Below are 22,464 nucleotides of genomic sequence, written 5' to 3'. Positions count from 1 at the left end.
CAAACAAAATTATGATTTTGCATTGATTGTGTTAAAGTTCTCGCATTGCCTCAACTACACACATTTTTTAGATTAAATACTTTGCTTAGTTAAGTAAAAGTGTTACTCAGCCAGTTTGGAAGTGAGTGCTGCCCTCCAGTCCTTTTTATTTTACTAACAGACGTAAAAGTGAATTGGATTAAATGTTTGTGAGCAAGAATGATTTCCCTTGCGTCCTTACGACGTAGAACTCTACACACAAAGAGGCAAGGACTTGTTTTAATCTAATAAGATGTTTTCCAGGGTCGTAACGTATTTTTAATAAGCTTGGGGTGTCTATGTATATTCTGTTTATGTAAGGTATGAATTTTAGTTACATTTATTTTTCCCCGCACATCAGCCCTATTTTGTTATTTCTCAAGCTTTTGGATTAACAGCTAAAATAGAATTGGTAATTGCAGAGGTTCAGATCCAGAATTAAGTCTATGTAAAGGTCGACCACAGTCGCCTCCCCAAAAGTTATGTGTAAAAAGATTTTGGTATGAATTGGTCGGATGTATTCATAAATGTGTAGTATACAAATACGATTATATACAAGGTTGTTGTATTTATAAATCATTGTTATTTGTTTTTAGAAAATGTGTGTTTAACTCTTCGAAAAACCACGTATCAAAAATTGAATTACTAACAATTACATTTTAATTGCATCCTAATTGTATTTGTTTATAGCTACAAAACAGATACCTTATCCCAAATGTATTGTAGGATAGTCTTTTGAATTTATTCAAATTGCTTTTAAATTTCTTTGAAACTCATACAACTTGTTTATATATTTTAATGTTCCATCCGTACTTCCAAGGACGCTATTTAATACTTTAAAACTTTCTTTAATACCTTCTAATTAAATGGTGACCATACAAAGTAGGTATTTTAAGCCAAGTATGAATAGATGAGTGTAGGATGAGCGGGGTGATCTTGTAGTCTTGTTAGTGACTAATGCCGACATTCCTTAGACACAGCTGTTAATTAATAGCACATACAGCTAATGACAACTAAGGGACCTAAAGTTTATAGTGGAATTCGAACCACATATTTGCCTTGGTATATATATACGAATTGGTCTAATTATCAGAATAGTACTGCGGATAGTCGTAGTACTCACTCGTGCTGTATTTAATCTACACCAGGGAGTATCGCATCCACAGTGCATGCCTATAAATACGGTACAGCTTGGAACTGTTTTACTTCAGGCTAGTCCTAGATCGTTGCGGTATTATTACATAGATATAATCCATTGGTAGGATTTGAACCTGGGACCTCGGGCAACGAAGCCCCACGCTCTACCACTAGACCAACTCGCTTCCTCTAGCGTAGCCTATACTCATAATACTAACATTAGTGTACTTATATTAAAACATTATGAATGTAAATTTAAAAAAAAAATGTACTGCTAAATATTCTTGGAAAAAGCACGTAGCCATTGTTATCGATGTGTAAGCCATTTGTCCCACTGAACTATAATTTTCTTCTATCCCGACCCACTTGGCATTATATTCAACTCTTGAAAAGTTGCCAGACGTCACTTGCATCTTTGAAGTGCTCACTTTGAAAAATGGGAAACATGTTTTTGTACATGTAAGTCATAATTGTAAGTCATTGTCATTATGTTTTCATTGTTGTAGGTAAAGTTGAGGACAGCCCCAGAGGACACATCATCAACTGAAACGTCACGATCACATAAAGTGATCATTTAACATTTAATTTATTATTTTTAAATTCCAACAAAAAGACGGTAGACGTATTGTATGTATAATTAGTTATAGTGTTTCTTATTATGGTAAAAATATAAGTAATCCTTATGGTTGTTGATCATACTGTCATTCTGGCATACACCAGGAGAATAAAACCGTCAATTACTGTTAAATAAATCACATTTAACCTTTTACTTTTATATGTTAAAACCACATAACATAATGTAAGATAAATAACATATTTCCAACACTGAACAAACATTGTTATTTGATCGAAACTGTCACTATTCCATTACTATTGAATCAAAATATCCAGTATACAACTGAAAATCAATTACAAGCTAGCACTTATATGTAGGACAACACGGATTGAAAATAAATTAGGTTTAATATGCAACAAGACTTAGAACTAACGGCCCATTCATACAATTATTAAAGTAATTTACAGATTTGCTAATTGAAATTTGATTTTAACTTGAAATTCTCAAGTTCGTTTAAATTATTAGAATAAAATTATCAAAAGTGTTTGATCTTTTACCTTTTACATTTAAATTACTTGTTTTAAATCCCTGAAATGATAAAATACATAATTTTCTAAACGAAAATGTAGTCCATTGAAAATTAATTTGGATTTTGCATATTTTTTATCAAAATTCCCAAATATGTACAAAAACGTGTATTTCATTTTTCTTATCGAATTTACCTGTGACGTCAATGGCTTAAACAAAATGTTCGAGGTAGAAACTCTTGTTTATGTAAGTGCAAAGAACTTTCATTAGCATGGCCACAAATATTGTATAGTACAATGAATTGCCAACAAAAACTGATAGATGAGTATATAAAATACGATTACGAACTATACGTTAACATACGAATTTGCTCTCATTGCTTCTTCACGTACCAATCTAAAAATATGTCTAACAATACTTACCATTAAAAACTAAACTATAGACTATAATCACATGTCTAGATTAGATCTAAGAACAAGTGAGTAGGTAAAGTAGTTTAACCTTTAACAAAGGTGTTAGATATAGTAAAAATTCAGTTATAAGTACAGTTTTATTAAGTGTAAGACACTGACGATACACTTTAGATGAAATATAACGGGTATTCAAACTAAAATAAAGTATCAAACTTTACACTTTAAATGATTTATACCTTACACTACTATTATTTTAAAAATTGGTTTTGGATTGGTAACACGAGTTTTTAAAGAAATAACTATAGCTATATCCAAATATAAAACTAGCTTAAGTGAATCTATTGTCATTGTTTTTAAGACTAAACCAATATTTTCATTATCAGAATCAGAACAAATATTAAGAAACCTTATGACATCTTCTTCTGTAAAAGTAAAATACACGTTTTGTCGAATGTTTATAATAATATGTATTAAGTATATTTTACTTGTTTCAGTACTATAATGGTGGTTCGGGAAGTTAAGAAAGTTAATAAATGTTTCATAGGAAAATATTTAGTTTTATTCTCTTTGAGAAGGGATGACAGTTCAATAAGTTCTTTGCCGAAAGAACATCGAGCGAACTCCAACTTCAAGTCCTTAATTTCCTTCTTCTGAGGATTTTTGAACGTTTCCATAAAACAAAAGAAAGGTAATTTAATATTTATTTAAAAGGCAAAGTGTCCAACCTTATCCTTTACAAATGTTACCTATCCACATAATACTAGTTACAGAAGTAATGCAAATTCATGTCACTTTCAAGACGCTTGTTGATCCTAAGACTAAAACAACTAATTTTGATCAAAGATTAAATTCTAAAATCGTACATTAGTTGAAAATACTATTTTGGCTGAAATAATGTGAAACTTTAGTTGGAAACGGTTTTTTCTCATACGTGAGTAAGAAAATTGTCAGTTTATATTACCATTGTCTTTTAGAGAGTAAAGAACACGTCATATTAAAATGTAATGAATGCCACAGATTGTTTGTGAAAATTCAACATAGTTTTATCAATTACTCACAGAGCGCACTAAAATATTGATTATATTTTCTCTTTTAGGTTTTCTTACTTTTAGTTGAATTGAAAACTATGTTTTTGCTTCCATCTAATAGTGCTATCAGTTGTATTTGGTTAAAATCTGGTTTATTAAGTAGAAATCAGTAACAGACATTAAAGTACCCAGATTGCCGGCTCAATTCATCTACGTTCATTTTTAACCTTGATTATTACGAACGAACGTGTTTTGATTTTCTGTAAATCATGCTGATCAAATTTCTCTAAATAAAATATTGAAAATGTCATTCTTTTCAATATTCAAGTTTAAAGGCAAAATGCAAAATATGAAATATGTAAAATGGAAAACATAGAATAGAAGAATAGAGGAGCTATTTCGCTGCAGGAAGGCTTAAATATATTCCGTTGGAGATTACCTCATATAGCTGCTTCATGTTGTGTTTACCTACAATATATTCCACACTGGATCTTTATTTGCAGCTTGTAAGATGGATACATTATGAATAAGCATTGATACGACCTTTTTTCCGTTAAAACCCCATAGTATCCGTTAGTACCAATTTTAGAGCATATTTAAATACACTATATCCATTCTAAATATGTAGATTTTACAACAAGTTGTAGTTTTATCCAGACTGTACTTTTATATTTAAAATATTGAGTATTTTGTTGTTTTGTATAACATATCTTATATGCACCGTTTGATCAACATAACAATAAAGGCCTATTTTGATTTATATCGTTACTTATAAAATAAAGGTACGAATACCTGGAAGGTAGTGAAGAGATTGATTAGCTTTTATAGATAAGGATACATACTTTAATATATTAAGATACCATATAATTTCATTCTTTGTACATTAAAGTTGGTTGCTCATAAAACCTAAGTCATAAACTGTAAACTTTATCCAAAAAGTATCGAATCAATTGCGTTTGTATGGAATACTAAAAAGTATTTTTCGATTTAACAATTCCTTTTATTGTGTGAAGATGCTGCTTAGGCATAAAATATACAGGAAATGCAATAGCTTTAAGAACATAAATTAATTGTTTTCCTATCAAATAATTATAATGATTTGCATAAATACGTATCCTGACTTTGTTACAACATTAATGCATAATATTACAATGTCCTTAATCCAAAATCCTTAATCTTTCACGTTGGATAATAGGCCAAAACATTTTTTTTAGATAAATTGTAATTTTTAAAACTTATCTCTTACATTTCAAAGTCTAAGAATAATCAAAACTTATTTTTGAATAACTAATGTGTTAAAATTTGCTCGTTAGCATGAACGGAATTGCATTGTTTTCCAAAGTTACTAAAATATATGTGTATTATACAGTTACATAACATAATCAACAGAATAGTTGTCACTAAAATACCTGATTTACCACTACAATACACACAATTAAATATGGATTTACAGAGCTGCTTTGCTGATCTATACATAATGTATGCTTCAGCCAGCTGTTGGCTTAGTCTCAAGGGATTTAACCTTGCCTCTGGTTAAAGATTAATCATAGACCAGTTGCAATTGTTTAAATAGAAAACCTTACCATACAAAAGAGTTTATTTGACTATATTCTTTTAACTTTCCAAGCGGCCTTCAAACAAATAAAGGAAATATTGATTGGGAATAGTATTACATCTTGTAATACACAAGTACCTGCAACTATCTTACGTGTTATTCAGCATCATCAATAATCTGTCAACCTTGAATGACATAACGTTGTATTTAGCAGTGTACATGCTATATACAAAGTCCATAAGTCAGTTCTCAAAATATACCTACAAAATCTAAAAACAATCTGCAAAAAGACTTCCGGTGTGGAAATATCTCATGAAATTGTGATTTGTGCTTAGAGGAGTTTAATAATTATCAATTTAATCAGAAAATTATTTTTAAATGGCCATTTTATCGTGAAAAAACGAAGCTAATCCAATTATAATAATATTTGGATTCTTTTTTTTCAACAACACCTCATACAAATAGGAAGAAATACAAATAACATATTAAATCAGTATTAAACTATTTATTTCCGAAATCACGCTAGACGTTTACCAGGTATTATAACTTATTGCTAAATCAAATATGCATCCAGTCGTATTTCCTTGTGTTCTCCAACTGTTGAATTTAAACCAAATCATTTTTATTTTATGCTTTATAGGACCTACATTACTGAGTACGAAGAAAGTATAATAATGTTAGGCAGGAGGAGGTTGATTTAATAATAATATATCTTGAGTTCCTCTCCCCACCACAGGCTAATGACAGGTACCTTGTCTGGTTGGATGTACCTTGTGGCGTTATATTTTACTTAAGGCTAATCTGGGTTGGCTTTAGCAAAATATTTACCATATTAAAGTTTTTTTTTAATTAAGACTTTTCACGAAGTAATATAAATATTTGGTTTTACTCATATAATTGTCATACTCATTTTCGATTGATGTAAAAATAGCTTAAGTTCATTTATTTAATGTAATTTATTTAAGGACTATGATAAAAAGGTGCAAAGCTTTAAAAAAAAAATAAAGGAACACATATTTTGCTTTAACTATTTATAAAATATTACTGTGAATAAAAATACGCAGCCATTCAGTATTTCTGCCATAAAGAAATTCTGCTACGAACCTATCTTTAATGAGCTTACCCAACAAAAGTAAGCATGCGGTTTTTTTCTCTGTATATTACCTTGCATATTATTACCTTGTATATTTACATTGTTACTTTTACAATACATTTTAGTCAGTTACTGCTCTTTAGAATACTTTGTTTGAAGCGATTAATTTACGAAGTATAATAATTATTGCATTGTTTGTAAAATGTACTTTTCCTCCGCATAAATGTACATGAAATAACACAGATTTTAGGCATGTTATGTACAATTTCCAAACAACACATCACAACATGTAAAGATTTAATATCTTTTAGTTTACAAAAGCCTTGTGTCTATATTCAAAAATGTAATCATAGAAAGTATTTTTTCATAAGCAAAGTTAAAAAAATTGGCATTTACCACAGGATTCAAAATGTTGGTGCAATCTACAAAATTTTGTGTAGTATGTGTTTATCGTCAGAATATATTAGCATACATGCTTGATCCAATGATTAAGGAATAATATGAGAAGCTTGTTATATACATTTCATAGAACGATGTTTCATTAGGTGCTTTAAGTGTTTCTTCTAACAAAATGGTTCACTATAATAACACAAACACAAAACACACCCTCTCACAGGGATGTGAGGGCTACTAAATCATTAGGCAACATTACTCTATAATTTTGCAAAAAATGGTGGTAGAAATCCAATGTCATTGTAAAAAAAACATTTGTTAATTTTTTTTAAATACCTTTTTTTACTATATTTACGGCTTATCATTTAAAGGATTTTGATTTTAGTTATGTGCTATCTTAAGGTAGTATAACAGATTATAATGTTTAAAATGTTTTCCCAGATTATTCACCGACATTAAAACTGTACTTATTTGGTTACATTCACGGTTTATATTGATCGTGATGAAAAGTTACCTAAGGGTCTTACACATTTTAGAAATAATTAACTTTGAATCAGCTGATAATATTCTAAAAGCACTTTATCGTGAACCTTACACTAAGCGTCTGATATAATCTGAAACCTCGCTTAGTTTCATCAATCATCTTCTTTTTTACTATTGAGTGATGAGATGTCTATCGTTTGTCTTCTTTGATACGGTTTTATCCAATTTTAATTCTTTTTTTTACATGCCAATGCATTATTATTATCTATTCTACAAATATTTTTATTTTCAAAAAGTCTCCTTCATGGGAAAATACTAAAGTTTTTAGCTTTAGAAAGCCATGGTTATTTAGGTTTTTTTAAGTCTTTAAGAAGTTTTTTCCTAAAATACTATTGGCATCTAATCCGTAATAAGAAAATGTATAATGCATTTTGTCATTTATAAACTGAATATTACTTTTATGGTATTTCAAATAAGCTAAACAATAATGTGTGTCATAGTTTAAACTATACTGAATTATGAAATAGAATTAATCGATTTTGACAAATACTTTTTTTCAACTGTTCCTCTTCGCCGATTATTCTGTAATGTTAGATGTATCTGAACTGTTTTAACATGATTAGGCATAATGCCTAAATTAAATATCTTAGGGGTTAAAAAGTATATTTTTTGACAGGAATAACATAAAAAAATCTAGAATTGTATGGCAAATATAAAGAACGTGTATAGTTTAACTAAACCTCACTACTTCCTTAAAGAAGCCAGATTGTGAACAAAGTCTTTGATTGAAATTCAAAACAATAATTATTTAAATATCAAACACCGAACTGCTACATATTGTATTGTTTTGCTGAACCAGAACTGTTTTTTCTGTTGCAACGACTAATTAAAACGTGTTAACACAAACATTTTATAATGACCGGTCTCTTACTTACTAGGGTCCAGCTACTAAATCCTCTCTATTGTTCCTTGTTTGTCTACATACAAAGGCTCTTTGTACTCACATCACGAGACTACTGTCATTATCTACCGGACGCTTATCTTATGGACTTCCTAAAACAAATATTTTTTGATGACTTTATTACTTTAAAGGAAAATACAATTACTTTCTGTTATATTATTTAACTAATATACTTGTGTTCTTACAGTTAAACATGTATAATTTTGTAGACTGCCTTAACTAAAGCATGCTATTTTTGAACTATAAAAAAGGGATTAAATTTTTGGGGGAAAATTAAAGGTTTGTGTTTACTTATTCCCATTTTAAAATTAAACTAGAAAAATTAATCAAGTAATGATTGTCTTCGGTATGTGTTGCAAGATGTCTAGGAGCATTATAAACAAGACTCTAAATTATACTGAAGTCTTAAACACGTAAAAATATAAAATACACTAAAACTCTATATTTTTGTATAAGTCAACAGAATGATTGACTCATATACATATGCAACTTATGCCATTACGTTATGCAATGTAAAACCACGTGCCTTCCTTTAAGAGACGTTACACTAGACTAAAGAGTGAAAACCCGGTTTTTGTTTTTAAAAAGTGAATTTAAAGTTTGGAAAATGTGTTTTTTTGGTTCAGGTTAAATATTTATTTTTGAATTACATACTCAAATTGTAAAAAAATTTAGTCACTAGAACAGCTGTTTAGATGTTTTAACCCATAATTTATAAGTGACCATACTATACGGAAGTAAAAAAATCATTTCAAAAGAGACAAAAAACATATAATCATTGAAATGCAAATACATCATTTTATAAGCTTTATAAAAACAAAAGGCATTAAGAACCTTTTAACGTTAATAACGTGTAGTCATAAAAGCGGCGAGGCTCTTACGTTTTCAGTGGTTTGGAAAATTATAAAAGGCCGAAACGACAAATTTTAGCCAGCTATGCCATTTCCAGAAAAGCTTTTTTCAAGATAAAACAACTAATAATATTAAGATAGTATAATAACTATTAGGATAGTAATGTTTTAATTTTTTAAAGTATTTAAATACAGGTTTGTTTTTATATGAAGGGCTGTCCAGAATATAAAGAAGATTTGAGTAAATCTTTCATTTCTCCTTAATAGGGATTTATACAAAAAATCTACGTTTATGAATAGCATAAACATATTCAGACATTACCAGTTTCGATAATAAAATTGGCATTATACGAATACACTTTTTAATATTTGGTCTATAATATGAATGTTTATAAAAATACAACTAACTATGCTGATCATCAAATAGTTAAAGCAATAATAACAAATACTAAATCACATTAACGTGCATGCGTAAAAGCCAGTTTTGGATTCGGTTGAAAATATGCTTGCGTACTTAAAATTACATGAAGTAACAATTCCTTGAGGTGATGATTAAATATCCCTTAGGACATCCAAACCAGCTTTTGCATAACGTTATTTAGAACATTGCTTCCTGAGAGGTTTATGCAATTTATTTAATCTTATTTTCATGAGCCATTAATACGGTGATAAGCCGTACGGCGTAATACGGTGATATTATGAGCCGTAGCTAGTGGTTATAGATCTCGCCTGGTTACCAAAAGGTCACCGATTCAATTCTGAGAAAATTAGGAAGCATTTTGATTGTTCAAAACTAAACCCAATTGTCCGTATCATTGGTCTTTTAGCAGTAATTATATTATTGGACTAAGAAAAAATGTTATCTAAATTAGTAAAACAGACACAAAAGAAGTTATCTCACTTCATTCTAAACTGTTTCTTCACTCAAATTTGGGTTAAATACGCACCTTAGTGGCGTCCCATTTCAATTGATAACAATAATGATAATATTGTTCACAATAATAACCTAAACTAACTCGAATTCAAAATACGTGTATTGAATAAAGCTTTTTCAGAACGGTTTGATATAACCATTGAAACTACGGGTAATTGTTAAGAAAAAAAAGGTTAATACAACTTGACTATTATAAATAACAATGTAGGTTTTTAAGTTAATCATTGTTAACCTTTAATTTCCAAATTGTATTTTAACATGTAAGGAGTGTAAATTGCCAGTGTAAGTATATTTTGCATTAGTGATAGTATTAAAATTGATTTTAAAATTATAAATTAACTTTCCGTCGGGGATATGCTATGGTGAGAATGTTGTAATCCAAGATAAAAAAAACCCCTTCCCTAGCATCGGAATACATGATCTAATGAGTTCGTATCTTCGCCTCTCGATAACTTAGCATTCTAAATTAAATAACTATCGTATTAAATGCAAGGTGTTTATTATGATCGGAAAAGCTCTGGAAGACGAAAATAGTTATGTATATTTCCATAGTTCCATTTTACTTCATATAGGTTATAGCAAATCATATAGTCAGTAGTAATACTTAAAACTGACATTACTAAATTATCTTACTTTATAAATGTTATAGCATCTTATATTGTAGTATTACATAAAAAGGTCTTAATCATTTTTACTGAGTTTTGAGTAGTTTTACTCTACTCAAGCGCGCTACTTTAATGATGTCTGTAACAAACCCAGCTTACCAACTGCAAGTTTTAACATGATCCAACTGTTTCAGCCAGCTTTACGACGGTTAGCCGAATCTGCTTTCAGCCACATCAAAGCATATACCTATATGTGGGATAAACTAAGCAAAGCCACATACCTTTGTGGAAGTTAGGTTTGTTTGTTAAAGTTTTTGTCGTAGTTTACAATTCATAAGTTCTTCGTAATATATATTTTTTATCTTAGTAAAAAAATGAAACGTGTCTTATTGTTGGATAAAAAAATGTTCGGTTTGACAGAAAAGAATCACATAAGTACAACCTTTAAAATTTCATATAAGTACAATATTTAAGTAAGATGTACTTTAAAATACATCACACGAAGTATCGCTGCCTTGTGGCGATGCCAAGTCTGTGGAGATATTCTCAAAGATCTCACATCTCTAGCTATTGTGTGCTTGTTACTTTACATTACTTTTTGTGTAACATATGTACTTAGAAAACCATAACTGTGCACTAAACGCCGTTTTTGGAAAAAAAGATAAGTACACACATAGAAGTAAAATAAAACGTAAATTGTGTTAAGGAAATAGTTTTTTAGCAATTTCTGTTGTATGTTTCTTTTGTAAATAAAAACGTGAGTCATTAATAAAATAGTAACGAAATAGTTTCAACTAAGGTAGCAATACATTTAAGGATTTATAAATCTACATTAAACTGTATCCAGCAACATTACACTCGTCAAAGCTATTTGTTTCAAATTAAAACACGTATAAAAGTAGTGGATAGTAAATTGAGCTTGCCCGTTTCTAAACATATTTATTAAAATTTTTAGATTCAAATGACCATATTTACATAAGCATTTCGTTTATTATGATTTAAAACCTCTAAAAACCGTACAATGAACAGTTTCAAAAGTGTAACAATAATTTAGAACCACCCTGTATTTAAAACGTTATTATTATTATAATAATTATTACATTGGATTATATAAATATATTATTATAATTATTATGCTATTATTAAAATCTATTATTATTTAAAGCTGTCATTATTATTTAAAAATTAAATTAAAACTGAACCCAGCTTTTCTTCGTCGTTAGGCGAAGTCTTGGGTAGAAAAATGGCTTGTCAGTATTAATGTATCAACAGGCAACTTCATTCTACGACCAATATTTACTTATTTTTTGGTTAGAACGCACATGCATACCAATTTTAGTTAATCAAATCTGGCATAATGTATAAGTAAATATAACTTGGGCTATTAATAAACGATGTTCTAAGTGTTGAATTGTCCAAAACTTTAAGTGATCATATTTGTACTATAGGCTTGTATCATCACCTGCTTCCAGTGTTAAACCTTTTAATGGTGAACGCATGGCAGTATATTTACCAATATTAGTCAATAAACCAAGTAAATAAATGTGATCTATTTTAGAATTTAAATTTACCTCTGAATTTTAAGTCGCTTTGTTTTTATTTGCATCTTATTAATTTATGAAGAAATACATTTGAAAAAAAAAACAATTTACAAACCCTATTTAAGAATTTTTATTTAGCTGAATTAATCTTAATTTTATAATAAAAATCTAAACATTTTATCTTAAATTAAAACAATTAAATATATTCTAAAGCTAAAAGACCCTACATCATATAAACGACATGATATGAATATAATTGTTTTACATTCTAAATACAATTGACAAACAACTCACTGTCAATGTTTGAAACATCAAAACTTCATCAATGTTACCATAAACTATAAATCAATTAGTGTCCAGGCATCAGCGCTTGTTTTGTATCAGCGGCCATCAACATGTATTGTCACCACAACAATGTAGACATGGCCACTGTGGAACGATATTGGTCTGCTGCGATGATATATTGTCACATCCGTTATTGTTAAACAATTATATTTGAAAAAAAAAATATAAAAAATTTTACCAAAATGTTCGATGGACGTATTTACAAACATATTATAGTATGCAAATTTAATAGTTTGGGTTGATGATATGACATTAGTATTGAAATTAAAGCTTTCCAAAGCGAACATTTTACAAAGTGCTGCATTCAACAAGGGATGGAATTTTCACCCAAACATTGAACATGAAACGTAGCAGTAACTTTTAAATACCGGAAGTCATATCGCATCATAAAAACCCCGTTTTACTTCCAGCTTGTGGAGGTTTATCTCACTGAATACATCGTTGCATTTATACAAATACGCAAAAAGTAATTTAGAAAATAAATTCCATTCTTGTATTAAGAAGTTGGTTAAACATGTTTATAATTTAAAAGCTAAACGCTTCATACCATAACAGAATCAACCACCTTGTTTTCAGATAATCCGTAATTTAGTTTTATGATTTTTGTTGGAATCAATTTTAGAAAGATTTGACTAGTGTTCACCTCAGAATTAATTTTGAAAGGAATTAGTTTAAGCCTTGGTATCCATAAAACGTTAGTGGGCTTGGAAAGGTTTTTAATATAAGAAGTTGTGATTTATTATTTTATAAATTCAGATGATGTTAACAATTGAAAAAAAATCATTTAAATCATTGGTTTTTACGTATTACCATTGACACTTTTAACCAGCTATCTTAAACTATGTATTCGTATTCTTGTATAGCTTTAGACAACTTCATATATATGCTACTATCAAGGCATGCATGTAAAGGCTTTGGACGTTTTATTACTTAAATAGATTAAACACGTGCTATTAGTAAGCTGCTTAAGAGTAATTGAGTTTACAGTGGATAGTTCAAGCGCAGGAGCGTTAACATTCATAAAGCAATGAATTTGTTGTATATAACATGGGCCTTATGGAGACGTTCTCTATTTTCGTCTTTAAAGGCATGGAACATAATCACAGAAAAGCTCTAAGACGTAACATGATCATAAATATACTATCAAATAAAATATTCTTGATTTATCGTTATACATTTCCGTTGAAAAAAGCATACGATTTTTAGTGTGATGTGGATTCGAATACTGAAAAACCTCTCTCCGATTTGGTAAATCTACCGTGGAAGGTCAAATATCACAGAAATAAAGTTTGAGTTACAACCATTTATCCGTTCATCTGAATGACCCGGACAATCTCGACTCATCGGTTATATTTTTAACTGGTTTTGTTTTTCTGGCAATCTCTATATACAGTAGATTGGATATGCTACGTTTAATTATTTTTTGTATTCTACAATATGCAAGTGTTAAATGTAAATATTTGAGAAGAAAATGGGATCTACAGTTTCTTTGTAGCAAACTGTAACTTTTTACCTATCCCTTTAACAAATGTTTAACTAATTGTAATCTTAATAGAAGTTTTCAAGTTATTGGTGCTAATATTGAACTTTTGTTTGATATTTAAATAAGGCATTTTACAGTCATAGGCCTTACTATTTTTTGTTTGCTGAAATAAAAAATCAAATCCATGGTATGCGGTAAATAGCGGCAAACATGTTGAAAATGTCCTGTACTTTATACTATTACTTTTAGGCGGGTTTTCTTTTCATGAGTACAAGGGTAATATGCAGCTTCAATATATTGCCGGATAAAGTTTCATTGTTAAAATATTAATATAAAAAATATTGTTTTTCTTACAAAGGGTATTTGGAAAACCAAGCGTCAATAAAATGATTGTTAATGCATTACTTTTTTTAAAACGCATTAAGGACTTTGAAAGAAGATTTAGAAATTGTTTTTTTTTTACCAAAGACAAATTTGTTAAAAGCTATTTCTCTATTTTTATAATTTAAAAATGCAAGGTTTTCCTTACTGAAATATGTATTTTTCGTTTGAAAGTCGATTCAGAGTATTATCATCGAAATACAAGCAGCGTTAGAGCGTAAAACACAATCCATTTCACTCAACTGGAGTGATTGAGTTTCTCAGTTTGGATTTACACGACTGGTAAAAAATGTTTCAATTCATCAATTTTTAAATTTTTATTCTGTGACTGGGATTTATATATTAGTTTGAAAATAATACATTATTTCAGGTAAATAAGTTATTTGCATTACGTAAAATTCGCATAAAAAATGTTTAACTATAGTTTAAAATGTCTGTGTAATAAAAATGTATCTTAACATCCTTTGTATCTTAACATCTTTGTAAATCCTTAAAAGTATCTTAACATCAATAATGAACATGTACTAGGTTGTAAGAGGAAGAAATTAATATAAACATAATATTGGATTAGAGTAAACCAAATATATATTTTTTTACTAAAAACCTATTGACGTTTTAACTGTAAAATAATATTTTAAATTGCTCTTAATTGTTTTCGTTTTACTTCTTACTGTATGTTACCGAAGGTATAGAAAAGGGATTTTAAGTAAACTAGCTGTTACCCATGGTCTTCACCCCGTTTGACTTGATAAGTATTAATAAAACTATTGATTCGTTAAGTTAAGCTGAAATAAACAAACCAGAATACAGTAATACAAACAAATAATCACGCCTGATTTTAATAAGTAATAAATAAAAATAACATACAAATAAGTACAGCTGAGGAGGTATATAGAAAGTTCCCTTTAGGACGGAATTAGGACCTTAAAAGGCAATTTATGAAACAATGGATAGTTTTGCGCAAGGTTTCTTGTCATGACGAACATTTTAAGTATATGGTTTATGGGTGTGTGCCTTTTAGTTTTCTCAAAGGTTCATGGGTACTTTGGGATTTATATATGGATGTTGTACTCGTTAAAATACACTGCTTCTCTTCTACATACATCATTGGCTGGTAAGCAAATCCATAAAAGTAATACAATGGAATATCTCCCTGTATAAGCTTGAATAAGGATGTTGGTGAAACGCACGTGTATATTAAAATGAGAGTAAAATAAATTAAATCCATCATTTGTGTTACAAGTATAACCATAATTCTAATTTGGTTTATCATTGTAAAATAAATGAAATGAAATGATTACTAAATGGTACAGTTTAGTCTTTTGCCAACTTAAATTAAAATAAAATTACAACAACTATGACCACTTCCGTAATGTCATACTTTGCATATACTTCTTTAAAATGTAAACACGAGAAATAAAAATAAGACTATTGAAAATGTTAATACAGTTTTTCTGCTGAACAATATTATCTGCATTTTTTTAAAAATAGTTAGGCACTGCAAGAAGCATTCATTCAAATCCCTCTAAAATTTGTTTAGACTATTACATTGTAAGCGTATCAACACCCAATCTTAAAGAACAAAGAGCGTTTAAGCAAACTTATGGCCTATAAAAACTTATAAACAACTTCTATCACTCACCCTAGCCGAAAATACGCTAATAAAACTTTGGAAATTCTCAAAGTCATAGGCCTACATGTACCTTAACCGTCTTAATGAATTTTATGTTTAATCTTGACAATTATAAACACATAAAATAACTACTTAAGAGTTTTACTTGGGATTCTACAACAGACACCTTTACTAACCATCAATATTCGAAATGTTAAATGCGTAAATAATGGAATACAGTGATAAACTGTGTAATACTTAAAACATATACACTTAAATATGATTTAGTATTAGATGTCATAACCATTGTATATACAAATTAAGACAACGTTAAGATTTTTATAGGCTATTAGATTATAATGTTAATGACATGGTAATAGGTTTTTATAATACAAAGCTGGATTGGATATCGGATGTGGAAGCTGTTCACATCACTCTGGCCACTAAATCTCCGGATGGCCTAGCAATGTGGCGTATAGTTCCGGTGTCATTTCATACAAATGCTCACATAAAGTATGCATATGGATCATTCATCTATAGACGGAAGTACTTTGTTTGTACATTATCATTTTTAAAGACAAGCAATAGATTGTTTTAATATTGAGCTTGTCTGTACTTTATTCATTTCGGTATGTTTTTTTCTTGATGGTATTATTGATGTTAATCTTGATTAACAATCAATTATCGTTGATTGGTTGGCTACTCATCATATATATAAATTCATACACAATTTGCAAAAAAATGTGTAGGTATATTTTGAGTTTACTTCTAAACCCATCGTCAGCCTCTGTTAACAACATAAGTCTGTACTTTTTGCGTTGTAACCAAAACCTAAATTCCAATTCAAACAAACAATTTTCAAGGCAAATAGTTTATAATCTAGTCTTTGTAATTAAGCTCTGATGTTTACATCTAATAGTTAAGCCTTTTACTTAAAATATTAATAAATAATACGTTCTCTGACCTAAATGCCTTAAGAAATATTTAAGCTTGATATTATTTACATAAGGCAGAAAGAATAAAAAAAAATCCCCTGGACTTAATGCAATACGTTGCCAACCTTCATTTTATTACAAAATAATATATTTTAGAGAAGAAAACTTGTATTCTTAATTTTTTTGTTTATGTTTGTAGATGTATTTTAAAGGTCACAGTGGTCGAAATCTTTGCTTGTTAGTATTTTAGTTAGTATTTTTAAGCCTTAAAAATCGTTTCCAAGCTATTTAGAAATCGTGAACAACCCCATGACTTACATAAAGAACAATTTTAATTGAATTTTGGTTTCACTGAAGAATGAAAGGTGCTTTATTCTATTGAACATTAGCTAATTTAATCTGTTTAAACCGCGGTGTCATATTTTAGGTTTGGTGTTGATTCAGATAAATTGCTTAACACTTTCGAGGAACAATTTCTTTTATTGTAATAATTTTCAATGAGTGTTTGCACTTTAAGCAACATTTTACTCTATGGCGTGTTTTAATATTGGTTTCATCATTAAGTAGTAAAAATAGTATTATCACAATAAAATACTGATTCGTCAAGGCACTTATTTGCCAAACATTATTACGCATAAACTAAAGATGTGAGTATCAAGGAGATGTGGAAAGAGTTATTTAGTTATGAGAAAACTTTATTAATTTAACATACATGTGCTACGATTTTTATATAATTTGATACATATTACTCACTGAAAAACCGTAACAAATAGAATATTAAGTTAATCAACTTTAACAAAGTAATTTTTTCAACACAAGTTATGAAAAATACAGGCAAAAGGAAGCGATCGAAACCTTTTAAGGGCCCATTACCGATACAGGTTTTGCAGCCCGGGGATTTACGTTTATCCCCTTGCTGTTACTCTTTAAAAATATTTAAGTTTCTATTATTATGTTAATTTAAAAAGTTTAATGTAGCCTTGAGTTCGTTAAAAGATTAAGATATAGTTTGTCCAAAAAAAAGGCTAAGGAAGAATTAATAGTGTGAGCCAGATATTTTTAGCGATAGATCAGCCTATATTAAAATATAAATCTCTAGGCCTGCGCATCTAAAATTATGTAATGGCTGTTCAAATTATAACAAAATATTCATCTTTTAAATGTGTAGTGTTTAAGATACTACATACGAAAATTATATTATTATATTTCTTTCACCCATAAAAATCAGAGGAAATGTTAAAAGATAATTTATTCTCAAAATATCAACTTTATCAACATTTAAAAAAATGTTTGCTCTTATTTCGCGTTATATTTTTAGTACTAGAAATTTTTCAAGTGTAAATTAATGTGTGTTTTTATTCAAGTCACTTTTATCATATTTTGATATGAACACTTGTAAAAATACAGAAGTTTAATTTAATATGGTTAACTTTCAAAATGGAGAGTTTTATACTAATGAATCTTATAAATATGATAGCATGATTGTATTTAGTAAGAATATTTTCCGTATTAATTTAATGAAGCATTTAAATTATATGAAATCAAAGTAAACACATCTTGGTTGCATATACTCAACTGGTAGATGTGAGATTTTAGGCGTCCATGACAGTCGATAAATTCCTATTGTTATGAACTGAGATTCCTGCATTGCTGCACACTTTATAGCGTTCTGGTTCTCCACAATATATTATGAAATATTTTGCACTTTTAGTGATGAAATTTAAATAATCAGGATACTAATATTAACAAGCCTTAGAAACTTCAATTAGGACTTAAAAACAAATTATGTTCCAAGCTTAGCTTCTAATTGGGAAAAACATAATATTAAAAAGGTTTTAAAAAACAGATTGTATCCTTGAAACAAAACATATAGTATCGATTTGGTCGTAATGTATTTATGTATTGTTTATTTTTTTTATGTAATATATTTAATTTTGCATTTATTTATTGGTTAGTAAATAAATGTGGTATTTATACTTGTATATACATTTTTAAACAACTAATACCGTAGTCTGATTTTCATTCTTAAAAATAAACTTGTAAGTTAATGAAACATGCTCTATAATGTTATGTTAAGCAATAATATTTTATAACTTTGTAATATTTTTAATTTGGAGCTTTTGTGTTGTTGATACGTATATAAAACAATACAATAAGGCCAATTAAAGTTATAATTGGAGATATTATGAAAATAATATTTTGAGAGAAAATTTTTATAACTGCTTGGTTGGCAAGTGAACGCTTAATAAATCTGGACCTCGGTTGAAACGACCACATAAAGTGTAAAAGAGAGCGTGAATATGTGGCAGCATGGGTCGTTTGTCATACTTGGATCGCTATGTAGGCCTACGCTTGTTTTAGGTACAGACGCTTTATAGTGTAAAATGGTTCAAGAACAAATAGCATATGTCGAGGAAAGAAAAGAATGTTGCATATGTATCTATAATTTTCCTTAAAAAAGAATTAATTAAGAAATTACCTTTGAGGGTATACAGTAATAGCTTAGTTAAATCCCACATTATAATTTTCTATTGAATAAAGCCTACAACAGTTAATGTTATAAATAATATTGGCCCAATATAAGAGCCAAACTACGAGAATGTCACTTGGTTCACAGTGTACCGCAAGCCTTGAACCAAGTGCTTGCATTTGATGGTAAAATGATTAATTGCATAATTTGCACTTTTTGTTCAAACACTTGATGATATAGGGTAATTTACAAGATGTTTTAGATAGCAGCAGTGTTGGTTCCCCATGTATCACTTTGCCCAATTATATGCCAATTTTGGGACAAACAGTACTTTACTATTTGATTTTCCCCTTGTCTAGCCTTTTTAAATAGTAAATATTATTTTCTTCTTCAGATATTCATATGCTATACTACAATTGGTTAAATGGTGAGCAATCAACGATCTTCATAGTAATATACAATGACATTTAATTAAATCAAATTCTTCCCTTCTAAGTACATTACTTCTTGTAACTAATTACTTCTAATATAAATAAGAACAGTCTTACTTTAGTCAGTAGACTTGCAAATATAGTACCGGAATGGTACCCCAGGGCTCGGATTCGAGTTGTCAAATTGATAGCCACAGCACACTTGAAACTCGTTCTGGAAATATGTCCAGAAAATACTAGTAAAAGGTAATCATTATTTTAATATTAGAGCATTTTAAAATATATTCATACCTTTCACAGCATGTGATTTCCTGACCAAAACAATCATGAATAGTACTGTGACAATTGTTACTTTACATTTTAATTTAACAGTTTCTCAAGGTGAAGTTATATAAAATCATCACACAATTATTAATTCAAACATATTTACATTAATTAGCATAGCTTGAGTAATATTTAATTAATTTTCAATATTTGTGAAACATGTGCTTTTTATACAATCTGTAACAGGAAATTGACTTTGTATTTACATTACAATATTACACTTTGTGATGACTTGCAAAAATATGAATTGTGTATTTTTGACCATATAAGATTCTTGATACCTGAAATACAATACAATACATATTTCTTCAACTTAATATTAAAATTATATAATTTGTAACTTACATGACAACGAGTGTGTGTTTGCTATGGGGCCCAGACATGAACTAGAACTGAACTAATGACTTTACCATGAATCTCATCTTTGACCAAGGATGATAACAGCTGATTTGCAGGATAGCCAACAGGTTAGAGTGATTTGCTCTTCTTAACCAAACAACAAATTATATCATATACTGTATTTTATCCTAAGTGCTCATTTAATTTACTTTGTTTTAAAATGATGAAAATTTAAATATTTACATAGTAGTACAACAGAATTCATCCAAGATTTTCTTAATGTAAACTCACGAAAATTGAGGAAATTAATTATTGAATTAAAATGCAAATAGGTTCGTTAACTGTTTCAAGAAGGAAAGGAAAGCGAAAACCTTTTAACGTTCCATTACCATCGATCCCTGTAAAGCAAAGGAGTTAAACTTTTGATACTTTACGAACTTTTTCTTGTAAGTTAAACATTTAACTAGCAATAACAGTTTAAGTTATTCGATTTATAAATATTTCCAGCCTAGTGACTAAATCTAAAAATATTGTTAGGTATTCATGTATCGAATTCATACTTAATTTAAAGGCAGTTCTAACGTTAACTTAAACATTTTTACATTTTAGAGATCTAAAACGTGATACATATTTTCTTAAAACACTAAATTAATTTCTACAAATCATCCATTGCATTGCACCCTCTGATAACGTACCGACCTATTGGTTTCGAGTTTACCTCAAGCTGTTATTCCACATAAATGATAAACAAAATTGGTTGAGTCCCTACCGTGAGAAATCTTTCGTTGAACTCAAAATTACCTTCTTTGAAACCCAAAAACCTTCATCTCTTGAACAAAAAAAAAACTGTAACTCTGGTTGATCTAGACACAATAGTAATATAAATATCTTAATTCCAATCGTTATTACTGTATACGGTATATTTTTATATTAATAACGACCGTGATTCAAAATACATGTATACATAAATATATTTTTATAAATCAAATGTTAGGCCATTTATTTATAAGGAAATCCAGATCAATGTAACTACATATGAAATCAGAAGTATCACTTTAATCAATTAACTAAATTATTATATTTACATATTTTTATGTGAAATATTTACTGTCAGGATTTAAAAAACTGGAAAACAAAAACTTCCCCAAATTTGGTTTCCATTGAACACAATGAATGCAGAATTGTGTGTTTTGTTCTGTCAGAGTTTGATTTGTTTGCAGATATCCGGTTTTGATCACAATAGGAGAAATATTACTTCGGCCAACGACAAACAAATGTGCTCTGCAGTTCACAATGTTAACGGATTTTGGTCTATTGTCTCAGTCATTTGATTCATTTTGTCTCAATCAATTTGTAAATTATAACTTAAAATAGAACAATTTATAAAAAGCTGTTGCCATACGAAGATACCATTTTGATTAATAGTCAATTTTCCTGTTATCAAGGCCTAAGGCAAACTGCATATTTAAATTTATCATATTATAAATAATCATATTTTGCACCTACTTATTACCTAAATATTACTTGGCATGCTCACTTTTAAATACGTACTTTCTTATCGCAAAGTACCGCACTATCATTTTAAAACCAACCAACGGGCATGTTACATTGAGTAAATTAGTTATGACAAACCTATTGGCTATTTTATTTTATAGCAGGAGACGGGACTTCTTATCAAATGTAGAACATATTTATGCATTTAAGTTGCTAAGCTCGTGTTCTATTCATGGAAATGTATGTTTCATCGTAATATGTTACGAATATGATTATCACAGATGTAGTAAGGCATATTTCAATAAACCATGGAGAAGGATTATGAGCTAATTAAGTGCCAAACTGTAAATTATTGTGCTTGAAGTAATATTCGTAATAAGCGAGTGAAATAAATTAATATGTGAGCTACGAGGACAGAGACTTATACTTCTGGTGACATTGGTTCTACAAAAGAAATGTACCAATTGAGGAATAGTTATGTAAAAACCTTTAAAACCCATTCACTTTTCTCTATCCTGTTTGGTTGTATACAGGATTACGGGTTTCTTATTACC

The sequence above is a fragment of the Macrosteles quadrilineatus genome, unplaced genomic scaffold, assembly GCF_028750875.1.
Source record: "Macrosteles quadrilineatus isolate MER2022 unplaced genomic scaffold, UCM_ALF_1.0 Scaffold_4__1_contigs__length_99947679, whole genome shotgun sequence".
NCBI lineage: Eukaryota > Metazoa > Arthropoda > Insecta > Hemiptera > Cicadellidae > Macrosteles > Macrosteles quadrilineatus.
The sequence above is the reverse complement of the archived record's forward strand: the minus strand, read 5'-3'. Positions refer to the sequence as shown.